The sequence below is a fragment of the Acinonyx jubatus genome, chromosome F2 (genome assembly GCF_027475565.1).
Source record: "Acinonyx jubatus isolate Ajub_Pintada_27869175 chromosome F2, VMU_Ajub_asm_v1.0, whole genome shotgun sequence".
Taxonomy (NCBI): Eukaryota; Metazoa; Chordata; class Mammalia; order Carnivora; family Felidae; genus Acinonyx; species Acinonyx jubatus.
Window position 1 is genome coordinate 81,696,200 of NC_069394.1, and position 12,789 is coordinate 81,708,988.

The 12,789-nt window shown below is 35.9% G+C and overlaps 1 protein-coding gene across 2 annotated transcripts in view; it reads right to left on the reverse strand.

Moving 5' to 3' along the window:
• Positions 1-12,789, reverse strand: part of SPIDR (scaffold protein involved in DNA repair) — a 493,308-nt gene that overhangs the window by 142,075 nt on the left and 338,444 nt on the right. The gene's annotated exons all lie outside the window — the stretch shown is intronic.

The window sequence follows — 12,789 nt, forward strand, 5'->3', positions numbered from 1 at the left end:
GAAATTAAGGGAGTAAGCAAAGACTATCAACAGGCTCAAAGAATTGCCCAGACATTAAAAGAAATGTTATTTATAAATAAAACCTTTAGACATTTTGGTGGCTCTAATCTTTCAAAGAACATGACATCAAGTCCCAAAGAAGCTTCCACCTTCACTATCAAATGGAGCACAGTCACAGAAATGCCTCATGTTTAAGTAGAAAAGGAGTCTGGGAACATAAAAGACAAAATTTTCCTGGTTCCATTCAAATACCAGATTTGAGAAGACTCGTCAACGCTCATTCCTCAAAAGAGGTAATGCTGCTACACATCAAGGAAAATTTAGGACTTCCACTTCCACTCCATTTAGGAGCAGACATCTTTTTCTCTAATTTATCCCATTAAGCACAACTAAAATGCCTGACATTAGATATCAACTAAACATAAGAAGATACTGAGAGGTGGGAAGAAGGCATGCCAGCTAGGCCCTAGAGACCTTAGGACCTAAGGAACAACATACTGGTGAGCTTCTGGGTTTTCTGTTTGTCTCTTATATCCCAGACTTCAAACTGAAGAAGGTGGCAACCTAATACAATGAGGCGTACAGATAAAAAAGCCCCTGCAAAAGCTTACTCTCTCCAACCAAAGGTCAGGGAAGGGGCAGCCTGGTGAGACACAAAATTTTTAGAAAATGACTGTTCTATTCTAGGCAAACATCACAGAAGACCTGTGACTCACTACCACACACATGAGAAAAGGATGAGTGGGGAGCCCTGACTTGCACCCTCATCAGGCTGTAATAAAAAGTCTCTAAAGCCCAGTTGGGGTAGTGTGAGAGAAGGCAGGATAGAGTGTTGGGACTTCCATCCCTGCAGGCTTATAATAGCCTTCCCTGATCAATCCCCGCCCCTGCAACACACACACACACACACACACACACACACACACACACACACAATGACAGTGGAGACCACCTGGGGGTCTGGACTTCCACTCCCACCTGACATCAGTAACAAGTACCCTTCCCTGCCCCTCTGGTGTACAGTCAGAGTAGGCCCAACAGAGTGTCAGGACTTTCAACTCCACCCAGTGGTACTGTAGCTACCCTCTATCCTCACACTTTCCTCCAGTGTTATCAGTGGAAACCATGTGGGAAGCAGCACCCCTGGCCCTCCCAGCAAGGGTTATGTCAGCTGAGGTCTAGCAGGAAGCTGGAACTCACATCTGCTCAGCAGTAACAATGAGTTCTTCACCCTTCAAGTATCAATGGGGATCAAGAAGAGAATTTAGACTTTTACCTCCACTTGGCAGTAATAAGCCCCCCACCTCCAGCTCCCTCCACTTTTCTTCTCAGAGCAGTGTCAGAAAAATTCCCCTAAAACAGGTTTAAATAAGATCCACATTCTCATATCATAATACCTCGATGTACAGGTTACCATCTAAAGTTATTTCCTATACTAAAAACAAGGAAAAAAAATCTCAAAAGAAAAAAACATAATACATGGCAATGCTGAAATGACACCGAAATAGTTTTAGAATTATCTGACAAAGATTCTAAAGCAGCCATTATAAACATGCTTCAGTAAGCAATTATGAACACACATGAGACAAATGAAAAGATAGAAAGTCTCAGCAAAAAATAGGTATTTTTAGAATGGAAATTTTAGAACCAATTAATAAAATAGTGAAAATAAAAACTCAGTGGGTTCAATGGCAGAATGGAGGAAACAGAAAGAAATCAGTGAGCTTGAAGATAAAAATAGAAATTAAACAATGTGGATAACAACAATAACAATAATAATAACAAAACCAGAATTAAAAAACAATGAACAGAACCTCAAGATCTGTGGGAAGGAAGAAATAAAAATGGAAAGATACAGGTAAGTACAATAGGCTTTCCTACTCCTGCAGGGTTTTCAAAATTGTATTTATAGTTGAAGCAAAAATTATAACAATGTCTGATATAGTTCTAAATGCATGCAAAACCAATATTTTAAAAAAATTATATTCTAATTAAGAAGAGTTAAAAGGATATAAGAGATAAGGTTTATTATATACTTCATAAAAACTGGCAAAATGTTGACCCAGTAGACTGTGGTAAGTTATATGTATAAAATATAATGCCTAGAACAATCAATAAAATAGCTGTAAGAAAGATACATACAAAAAAATTATATATAGATCAAAAGAAAATTCTAAAAATTGTTTAGATAACCCATATGAAGCCAGAAAAAAAAACCAGAAATGAAAATAAAGAGAACAACATGAAGAATACAAAAAGTAAAAAGGTAGACCTATGTCTTAACATATCAATATTTACACTAAGTATAAATGATCTAAATAAACTAGGTAAAAGACAAGGATTAGCAAACTGGATTAAAAATTATGATCCATCTATATGCTGTCTACAAAAAATTCACTTCAAATATAAAGATACAGGTTGAAGGATGGGGAAAATACATCACATAAACATTAAGAAAAATATGAAAATATAGCAGGGTATCAGATGAAGTCAGTTTTAGAGCAAAGAAAATTATGCAACCAGAGGAACATTACATAATAATAAAAAGGTAAGTCTGCCAAGAAGACACAGCCATCTTAATATGCACCAAACAATGTAGACTCAAAATACATAAAGTAAAAACTGATAAAACTGAAAGGAAAAATGACAAATCCACAATTAGAAATACAGACCACACAGCTGTCTCTCAACATCTGATAAAACAACTGGACAGAATGTCTGTAAAGATACCAAAGAGTAAAAAATACCATCGATCAACAGGATCTGATAGACATTTATAGAGCATTCCACCCAACAACAGCGAAAATACACATTCTTTTACTGAGCCCATAAAACATATTCCAAGAAAAACCATATTATAGGCCATAAGACAAACCTGAATGAATTTAAAAGAACTGAAACACAGTAAACTAAAAATCAACAGAAAGAAAAGAGAACTAAGAAATAAAGAAATAAAATAACAAACAGTAATAAAAACAACACACTTCTAAGTCATCCATGGGTCAAAGAGGAAGTGCCAAGGAAAATTTTAAAAAATAATAAAACATTTAACTGAGTGAAAATGTAACTTTAATATACCAAATTTTGTATGAAACAACTAAAGCAATACTGAGAGGAAATTTTTATAGCACTTAAAGCTTACATTAGAGAAGAGGAAAAATCTCAAATCAGTAAGCTAAGCTCTGAAAAAAATGAGCTTATATGAAAAAAAAAAAAAGACAAAATAAACCCACAGTGGATAGAAGGAAATAAATAATAAAGAACAGAAATAGATGAAATTAAGAATAATAGAAAAAAATGCAATGAAGAGTTAACTTTTTGATATGATTAATAAAATTAACTGACAAAGGAAAGAACAGAGAAGATATAATCACCAAAATCAAGAATGAAACAGAGGATATCACTACAGACTATGAAGACATCACAAAACTAGTATGAGATTACTATTAACTGCTATATATATGAAATTATCAATAACTTAAATGAAATGGACCAATTCCTCGAAAGCACAAACTACCATAACTCAACCAAAATGAAACAGATGATTTGAACAGACCTATAAACAATAAAGATATGTATATATCTTTTATTACATATATAAATATGTAATTTAAAAAGTCCCAGAAAGATAACTCCAGGTCCAGACAGTTCCACTGGAGAATTTTACCAAATGTGCAAAGAAGAATTAACACCAATTTTATACTATCTTTTCAAAAGGAAAGAACAGAGAAGATATAATCACCAAAATCAAGAATGAAACAGAGGATATCACTATAGACTATGAAGACACCACAGAAGAGGAGGAAACACTGACCAATTCACCTTATAAAAATAGTACTACTCTAATAAGAAAACCAGATAAAGACAGTACAGAAGAAGGAGAAGGATGAGGAAGAGGAGGAGGGAGAGGAAAAGGAGGAAAAGGAAAAGAAAAACCACAGACCAACATACCTCAGGAATACAGATGAAAAATCCTTAATGAAATACTAGTAAATAGAATTCAGAAGTAAATGTAAGGATCATACAACATGACAAAGGGGTTAACTCCAGGGATTCAAGTCTCATTTGATATTTGAAAATCACCTCGACCACATTAAAAATGAAAAAAAGTCTTATATTTCTTCAGTAGAAGCAGAAAAACTATTTTACAACATTGAACACTGATTTATAACCAAAAGGTCAGAAAACTAGAAATAGAGTACTCCCTCAGCTAGCATTATAATTAATAGTGATGGAGTGAATGCTTTCCATCTAAGAAGGGAAACAAGGCAAGAATAGTCATTCTATTTTTTCTTTTCTTTTTTTTTGTTGTTAAAAAGGGGCCTATGTTCTTTCTTCACACATAGGCCATTGAATACTTTTCACAGCATTTTCCACAAAGAATAAGGGAAATGGAAAAAAAAGAGGTCATGACAATTATTTACATTTTACAAATTGAGGGAAGGAGACTCCCAAGGGCATATGAGGTCACCTTTACCAAAGGTAAAGAAGGAGCAAAATTTATACTCCACTGACTTCTGCTGTGCCGGGTTAATGTTGCAGATCCTCTTACCCATAGAATTCAAGTGCCCCCAGCCCCCCAGACGGCCAAGGCCTGGGGACTCCAGGACCCACTTGACGTTTGTCCCCTTGCTGCTCACTGAGCCCATCATCTACCTCCACCTCCCTACCTATGCCTTGGGACAGTGGAAGGGCCCAGAAGAGAAGATGGCATGGCAGGTGATAATGGATGCAGTTTGGCTACATGGCTATGACTACTACCACAACCTGGCAACTCTCACCCTAGCGTATGAATTCTGAGCCAACCTGCAGACTGCCACTCCTGCAGAGTAGTAGACTGTGTTGGAGAAGGGGGCCATGTTAGGGAACCTGAGAGTCCAGGCAGTTCTGGAGGGCAGGCTTGCATGCAGCCCATGCCAGTGGGGTCCTCACCCTTCCATGGCACTCCACTGTGTGCCTCCCATGCAGTGTACCTGGAACACAGTTTCCAGAGGGACCAGCTGACTTTCCTGTGCAGCAGTGGGCCACTGGCTCGCCTGCTCTCACCACTTTTATTCAGAGGGCTGGAAGTTCTTGCCAGTGCAATGAGGCAAGACAGGGGTAGGGGAATGACATACAGAACAAAAAGGAAGAAATAAATCATTCCCTATTTGCAAATGACATCATTGCTTGTGTAGAAAATTACAAGAGAGCAATCGACAGAAAAACTCTAGAATAAGTGTGTTCAGCAAGATTACAGCATATAAAAAATGTATTTCTATATACTATCAATGAGCACGTGGACACCAAAATTGAAAATATAATTCATTTAAAAATGCAAATAATGAAAAAAAACATTTCATGTAAATCTAAGAAACATATATAGTACTTGTGTGAAGCTATAAAACACTGATAAAATAAATCAAGGATCTCATAGAGACATACCATATTTAGTGGCTCGAAAGACTCAATATCATATAGATGCCAATTCTCCCCAAAAGGATACATAGGTTTAAAACAATTCCCATTGAAACTCCAGCAAGATTTTTTGCAAGATGTACATTAGCTTACTCTCAAATTTATATAGGACATTAGCAAGGTGGCAGAATAGAAGATCACTACTCATATTTCCCTTTAAGAGCAATAATTTGGTAGCCATCCGAGTGTGATAAAAGATATATAATTAGGTTGATTGTGGTAGTTATTTAACAATGTATATAAAATCACCATGTATACACCTTAAATGTATACAATTTTTATTACCCATACACCTTAACAAAGTTGGAAAAAAATTTATATAGAAAGGCAAAGGAACTAGGACATCTAAAACAATTTTGAAAAAGAAGAATAGAGTGGGAGGAATTACTCTCTTTACTTTCAAGACTTACTATATAGTTACAATAATCACTACTCTATGATATTGTTGGAGGAATAGACATAGATCAATAAAACATTATAGAGAACCTATTAAGTATACTCCACGCTATACTATATGTAAGTATACAGATACATATACAGATCTGCCCAACTGATTTTGAACAAAAGTGCCAAAGCAATACAATAAAAGAAGTAGACTCTGGATATTCATAGTCAAAAAAAGTATGAGCTTCAAACTAAGTCTCAAACTTTATATAAAATTTAACTCAAAATGGATCATGAACATAAATGTAAACAATAAAGCCATAACACTTTTAGAAAAACATAGGAGAAAATCTTCAGTACCCAGGCCAGGCAAAGTGTACTTAGACTTGAGATAAAAAAAAAATTTTTACCGATAAAAAGAAAAAAAAAATTACAAAACTGAACTTCATCAAAGCTAAAATCTTTTGCTTTGAGCAAGACCTTTTTAAGAGGACAAAGAGAGAACCTACAGAGGTAAAATATTTGCAAATCACATATCCAAAGGACTATGACCTAGAATATATAAAGAAATCTGAAAACTCCACAGTGAAAAAATGAACAATCAAATAAAACATGGACAGCTGTCACTAACAGACAATTCACCGAAGATATAAGAATGGCAAATTAGCACATCAAAAGATGTTAAATGTCATTAGCTATTAAGAAAACACACATTAAAACCAGACTTATATAGTACCTCTATACTATCAAAATGGTTAAGACAAAACATAGTGACACCATTGAAAGCAGATGAGAATATAGAGAAACTGAATTGCTCAAACATTGCTGCTGGGAATGTAAAGCTATATTATATAGCCAATCAGAGAAAGGTTGGCAATTTTTAAAAACGCTAAACTTGCAATTACCATACAACCCAGTGCACTCTTGGGCATTTATTGTAGAGAGATGCAAACGTATGTTTATATAAAAACCTATGTAGGCATGTCTGTAGCAGCTGTATTCATAACAGCCCCGACTGGAAACCTAAATATCATCAATGGGTATGAATAGTTAAGCAAACTGTTAAATCCATCCATACCACAGTACTATTCAGCAATAAAAAGGAAGGAACCACTGATACACATGACAACATGGATAAATCTCCAAGGAATTCTGCTGAGTGAAAAACAATCCCTAAAGCAATACAGAAGACACTGGTGCTTGCTAAGGTTTAGGGGTCTAGTATATTCCCACAAACTCTATCCAAAAATAAATTTGTAATAGTGAGGTTTTAAGCCTATAGGCTATAGGTATGGTAACTCAGAAGTTAAGAAGAAATTGTGAGAGATGGAGAGACAGAGACAGAGCTAGACACATACATGCAAAAAGAGACAGGAGGAAGGGAGGAACAGAGACCGAGACAGTAAGAAGAGGCTGTAAGAAAATCAGAGGGTGGGGGTGGGGTACAGTGTCTTGCACTGTCTGGGTACAAATGCAAATATGCTTCACACAGCCAGATGGATGAAAGATGTCACAAACTTCCAGCTTTTGCTTTCAAGTTAATTTAAAAAAATATGATAAAGTAATATTATTTTAATAACTAAGTTAAGAAGAAGAACGTGCTAGATAAAGTTTTTCTATTTGGAACCTTTCAGTTTACAGGTAAACATTACCAATATTAGGCGCGCCTGAGTAGTTCAGTTGGTTCAGTGTTCAATTCTCGATTTCGGTTCAGGTCATGATCCCAGGGCCATGGGATCAAGCCCTGCGTAGGGCTCTGTGCTGAGTGTGGAGCCTGCTTAAGATTCTCTCTTTCTCCCTCTGCCCCTCTCCCCAGCTCATGCACACACTCTCTCTCTAAAAAACAAAACATTACCAATATTAGAACTATGTTCTGCTCAATTCAGTCTTGTTTAAGGCCGTTAAGGTTAAACTGAATTAAAAACAGCAAACCACTCCAACTAAGTGAAAGCTTACTTTAGCCTTTCTTCTCTGATACCAATAATCACTACAATTTTCAAAGCTATTTTAATGAGTTCAACCTTCTATTTTTTCTATGTAGCTCAAATCCAAAAAAGGATATCTTCCTTACTTAATATAAGCACTATTTCAAAAGAAGGTTAATTCACTGATTTCGATAGCATTAGATATTCCTTGTCTCCTGGGTAGGACCACATGGTTAATTATGAGTAATTTATCTACAAGGTGGCATAATTCACACACACAATGCAAACCCTAAAAGGACCCATTTTTCTGATCTCTTGTTGACAAAGTGAATAAACTCATGCAAGATGCAGGATTATTGCATCAAAATGAATAAAAACAATTAATGTATTTGGCTTGCCCTCAATACAACTACATTAGATAACTGTACAAATATACCCATGATCTCAAGCATTACATTCTTGGTGTTTTTGCTTACTTTACTCCATTTCCTTCTTATTTATGGGCACATAAATAGAAGAGGCCCTTATTTAAGGGCCTCTTAAAGGTTTCAAATTCCTTGCTAATCACTATTATAAAGCTAGTATTTTTATTAGCTATTAGTTTAACACTCCATATTTTAATATTTACCTAATAGGAACATAGGCCTCTTTAATGCTAATAGTTCCCTTATCCTAATTTTAATGTTTAACATTCAGTTCTACATAAAAATATTCAAAACATATTCTTTTTTTAAAAGTTTATTCTGAGAGAGAGAGTGCGCATGTATGTGCAAGTGCATGGGGGAAGGAACAGAGAGAGAAAGGCAGAGAGACAGACACAGAGAGAGAGAGAATCCCAAGCAGACTCCATGCTGTCAGCACAGAATCTGCCACGGAGCTTGATCCCATGAACCGTGAGATCATGACCTGAGCCAAAATCAAGAGTTGGATACTTTACTGACTAAGGCACCTACGTGTCCCTCAAAACATATTCTTGATAAAAAAATTAACTTTGAAATTTTGTGATTCGTAGTAAGGTTGACTTGATAGGAATCCTTTTTAGCAATAAAAAATAGAACTCTTTTAGTTTCAAATGGAGTTTGCTGATATGCAACTAACAAAAATAAACATTAAAGTGATGCAGTTGGAAAAAGTGGTATTGTTCTTAATTGTGTATCATTTTGCAATATCACAGCATTTCTGTTTACTCACTCAGCCCTCTACCTTGGTGGCTGGCCCAAAGTCAGATCTTCAAGATTCCCAGGGATGGAGATGATAATATGCAGTGTCCTACTAAACAGGCAGATTTTTAAAAGTTTCAAGAACTTTTTAAAATCATTAAAAAAGATTTACCTGGTAACTATAAATCTGGACTTCTTTTATAATTAAACGAATCACTAAAGATTTAGCAAAAAAAAACCAACTCTATTTTGAAATGTGGCTGAGTAATTTTATATTTTCAAAAAGCACTTACATATGTATTTCAAACATTGTTAGCTTTGCTTAAAAGAAGGAAAACCCAAGGCAGAAATAAAGGTTCTTTGGCCCAGCTGTGGGGCTCTGAGAGAGACAAGAACTCAGGCCATGCTATTACAGCACATGGCCAGCTCATCCAGTCCTGTATCTTCTGCAAGAAAATAGGGGGAGCATTTATACTAATGATGACACAAATGTTTATTTAATAATACATAAAACAAAAATGTTGACTGTACACATTTAGTAAAATTCTTCTTGATTCAAGTTAGTCAAACTGAATTAAGTCTAGGAGAGAAAGGATTTGTAAGGAAATTTAGTTCATTACTTCAAATTACAAATTAAAACCATAGTCCTTAGAAAACAGAAAGTTTTGGAAAGTCTTCTGAAATAGATAGAACTATTTTTCATTATTGGGGTATAATTGATATATCGTGTTATATTGTTTTAGGTGTACAAAATGAGTCAGGATTTGTATATACTGTGAAATGATCATCACAGTAAGTCTAGTTAACATCCCTCACCATATATAGTTACAAAATTGTTTTTCTTGTGATGAGAACTTTTAAAGTCAACTCTCTTAGCAACGTTCAAATATACAATATTATTAACTATAGTCACCATGATGTACATTACATCTCCAAGACTTGTTTTATTACTGGAAATTTGTGCCTTTTGACCCCCTTCATTCATGTTTCCTGCCCCTACCACCCTGCCTCCGGAAACCACCAATCTGTTTTCTGCATCTATGAGCAGACATGACTAATTTTTTACTAGCATATCACTTGCTTCTTTACAAATAGTACTAAGATTTGAAAATAATTGATTCTCTAAGGTAAACATACTTGAAATCTTGTTCAAATTTCTCATATACTCACAAGTACCCTTTACCTTGCAAAAATAACTATACAGGTAAGCATAATCTAACTAGATCCATAGGATGAAAATTTATGAATTAGGGAATCTGAATAAGGTTTAAAATGATTTACCATAAAATGGGAGGTCTGAAATTTTAGTTACAGATGTTACTCTGAGGGTCTGGGAAATTAATTCAAATAATAACACACCTTGTAAAATATATTTGGAAGGCTAGTTGATATAGGAAAGACCTTAAAACTCTTATCTAGGTCCATTTGGTTCATTTCACTCTTTTTACTGAATACATTTCATGTGCCAGGTAGTAGGCTAGGGAGCTAGGAATCCAGTCAGAGGTAAGAAAGAAGGCTGAGTGGACGGTTTTACTGCAAAGGAAAAGGGTGTTCCTGAGTTAGGACATGCCAACTCAGACAGGATACTAAGTAAGCCCACTGGGGTTAGGGAAGGCTTCCCAGGAGAGGGAGCCAGGTAAGGGCCGTCGTGGGTCAATGAGGGCAAAAGTGCAAAGAGAGGCACGGAGGCTCCCAGAGGCTGCCCAGTGGCAATGACCACAATTTAATTTCAATGTGGTGAGCAAATATGTCTCACTGCCACATCACTGAGTCTCTGCAAAAAAATTTACACGTTCAATTTCCTTTACTAGTAGGAAGAAGTTAGAACTTTTCAGTATCTATATCTATGATTCCATCATTATTTCTCTAGGTAGTATGACCTCTTGTTTTTTAATTTTTTTTTTTAAATTTGAGAGAGAGAGTGAGAGAGAGAGAGAAAGGGAGAGAGAGCACGTGAGCAAGTGAGGGAGAGGAGCAGAGGGAGAGAGAGAATCCTAAGCAGGATCCATGCTTAGCATGAAGCCTGACTTGGGCTTGATTCCATGACCCTGGGATCATGACCTGAGCCAAAATAGAGTCCTGCACTGAATCGACTGAGCCACCAGGTGCCCCCAATTTTGTTTTATACTGCAATCCAATATTAGCTGCTGTAGACCTTACAATCACCTCTTGGTGTGTCTGCCACAAATGTTATGTGACAACTAAAAAAGGTTTACAGAATATGTATGTGTTGAGATTAATATTGTACTATATTTAACTAGTATTTCTAAATATCAAACTGAAAATAAAAACAAACCTAAGTGTTAAACGTCACTTGATAAATCACATATACAATGAATGACACCAGTGAACATTATCATGACACTGGGCTCCCACTGATTTTTCTGTCTAAGGAATTTGAAGAATATGCATTTACTTTCCAATAAACTCTCAGAGCATCCCTGAAATAGTAGCAGAATGGACTAAAATATGGGAGAGTTACACACACAAATGAAACACACAAAAACTAGAAAGTAACAGTCTTCAGTGAAGTCCAAGTACTAAGGTTTCTGGTGTAAATGTCTTTTTCTTTTTAATAGAGAATACTGTATGTATAATAAAAAGGACAATTTGTCAAAATGTTTTCTGAAAATAGAAATGGCTGCTCAAACACATATGTTTTACATTAAGAACCATTTCCACTTCTCCTCACCTGAGATTGTTCTATATAGAACTCAAGTAAACAGGAAACAATACTTTTGTTTTTAAATGTCATTGGGACCAGAGAAGGAAAATAAAATGAAAAATCTTTTCATTTTCTATAATTTCAAAGGTTCACAGTTCTATCAATATCAACACTGACAAAGTGTGAAATACCCTGTAAACAACTTTTCAGGAAGTCTGAGGTTTGTGAGCAATGTTTCTTTTTATTTTCCCACTAGTTATGTATTCTCAGATTTTTTGCCTCTAGCACCCGATTACATAAAAACTGTGCTTTGCACTGAACATGCTGATAAGGATGATTGTGACTGACACACAATTCCCTTAAAAGAAAACTCTCTATTCCAAACCATAAAATAACATCAATTTGCTTGTTTACCATGTAGGAAGAATTCATGCAAATCTGTGGTGGGAGCAAAGTGGATTAATGGGATTAATGCAGTGACCCGAAGAAAACAAAGACAAAGAGAATTTCCTCTTCTTTCCCTCCTTATTTTAATGGCTAGCTAGCGAACAAGGTTGGACTAGGAACTACAGTTGCCAGAAAAACATAATGTAGGCTTAATTTTTCTTTTCACTGAAGACATGCTTGGGATAAACCAATCAATTTTGTTTACAGTTTAGTCTCAACTCTAAGCCTCACCCACCCCAGGCCCAAACCTGGCCACTGTACAGTCTTTCTTCCACCACCTGGAGGAGAGGCCGGGTCATGACATGAGGAGTTAAGAGGGCTTAAGGGTGTATGTAGGGCAATACACCAGGAAACGGTAAGTGCAGTAAAACACTCTTCGTGCTACAATAGAAGGAACACTGGCTTCTGCACGGAGGCAGAGGACAGACTTCTCCATATTAATTAAGACCCTTCTAAAATGCTGTCTCTGTGAGAAGTCTTGATGGGCTGGTTCAACAATAACGAAAACAAAACAATGTTTTTTGAATGAATGTCAATCCTTCTCACAGGAGAAGCTGTTCTTTTCTCTGTGCTCTGAGAGTGCTTTTCACACTGGTTTGCTTGTGTCTGTCTCTACAATGAAACCCTCAACTACTAGAATATCTCAGCTGTTTCATTTTTATCTTTGTTTTTTAGTGCCAAACAGTACCTAACATCTGCATGGAACCCAACAGATGTTTTCTAAACTAATGGAAAAATATTTTTTATTCCT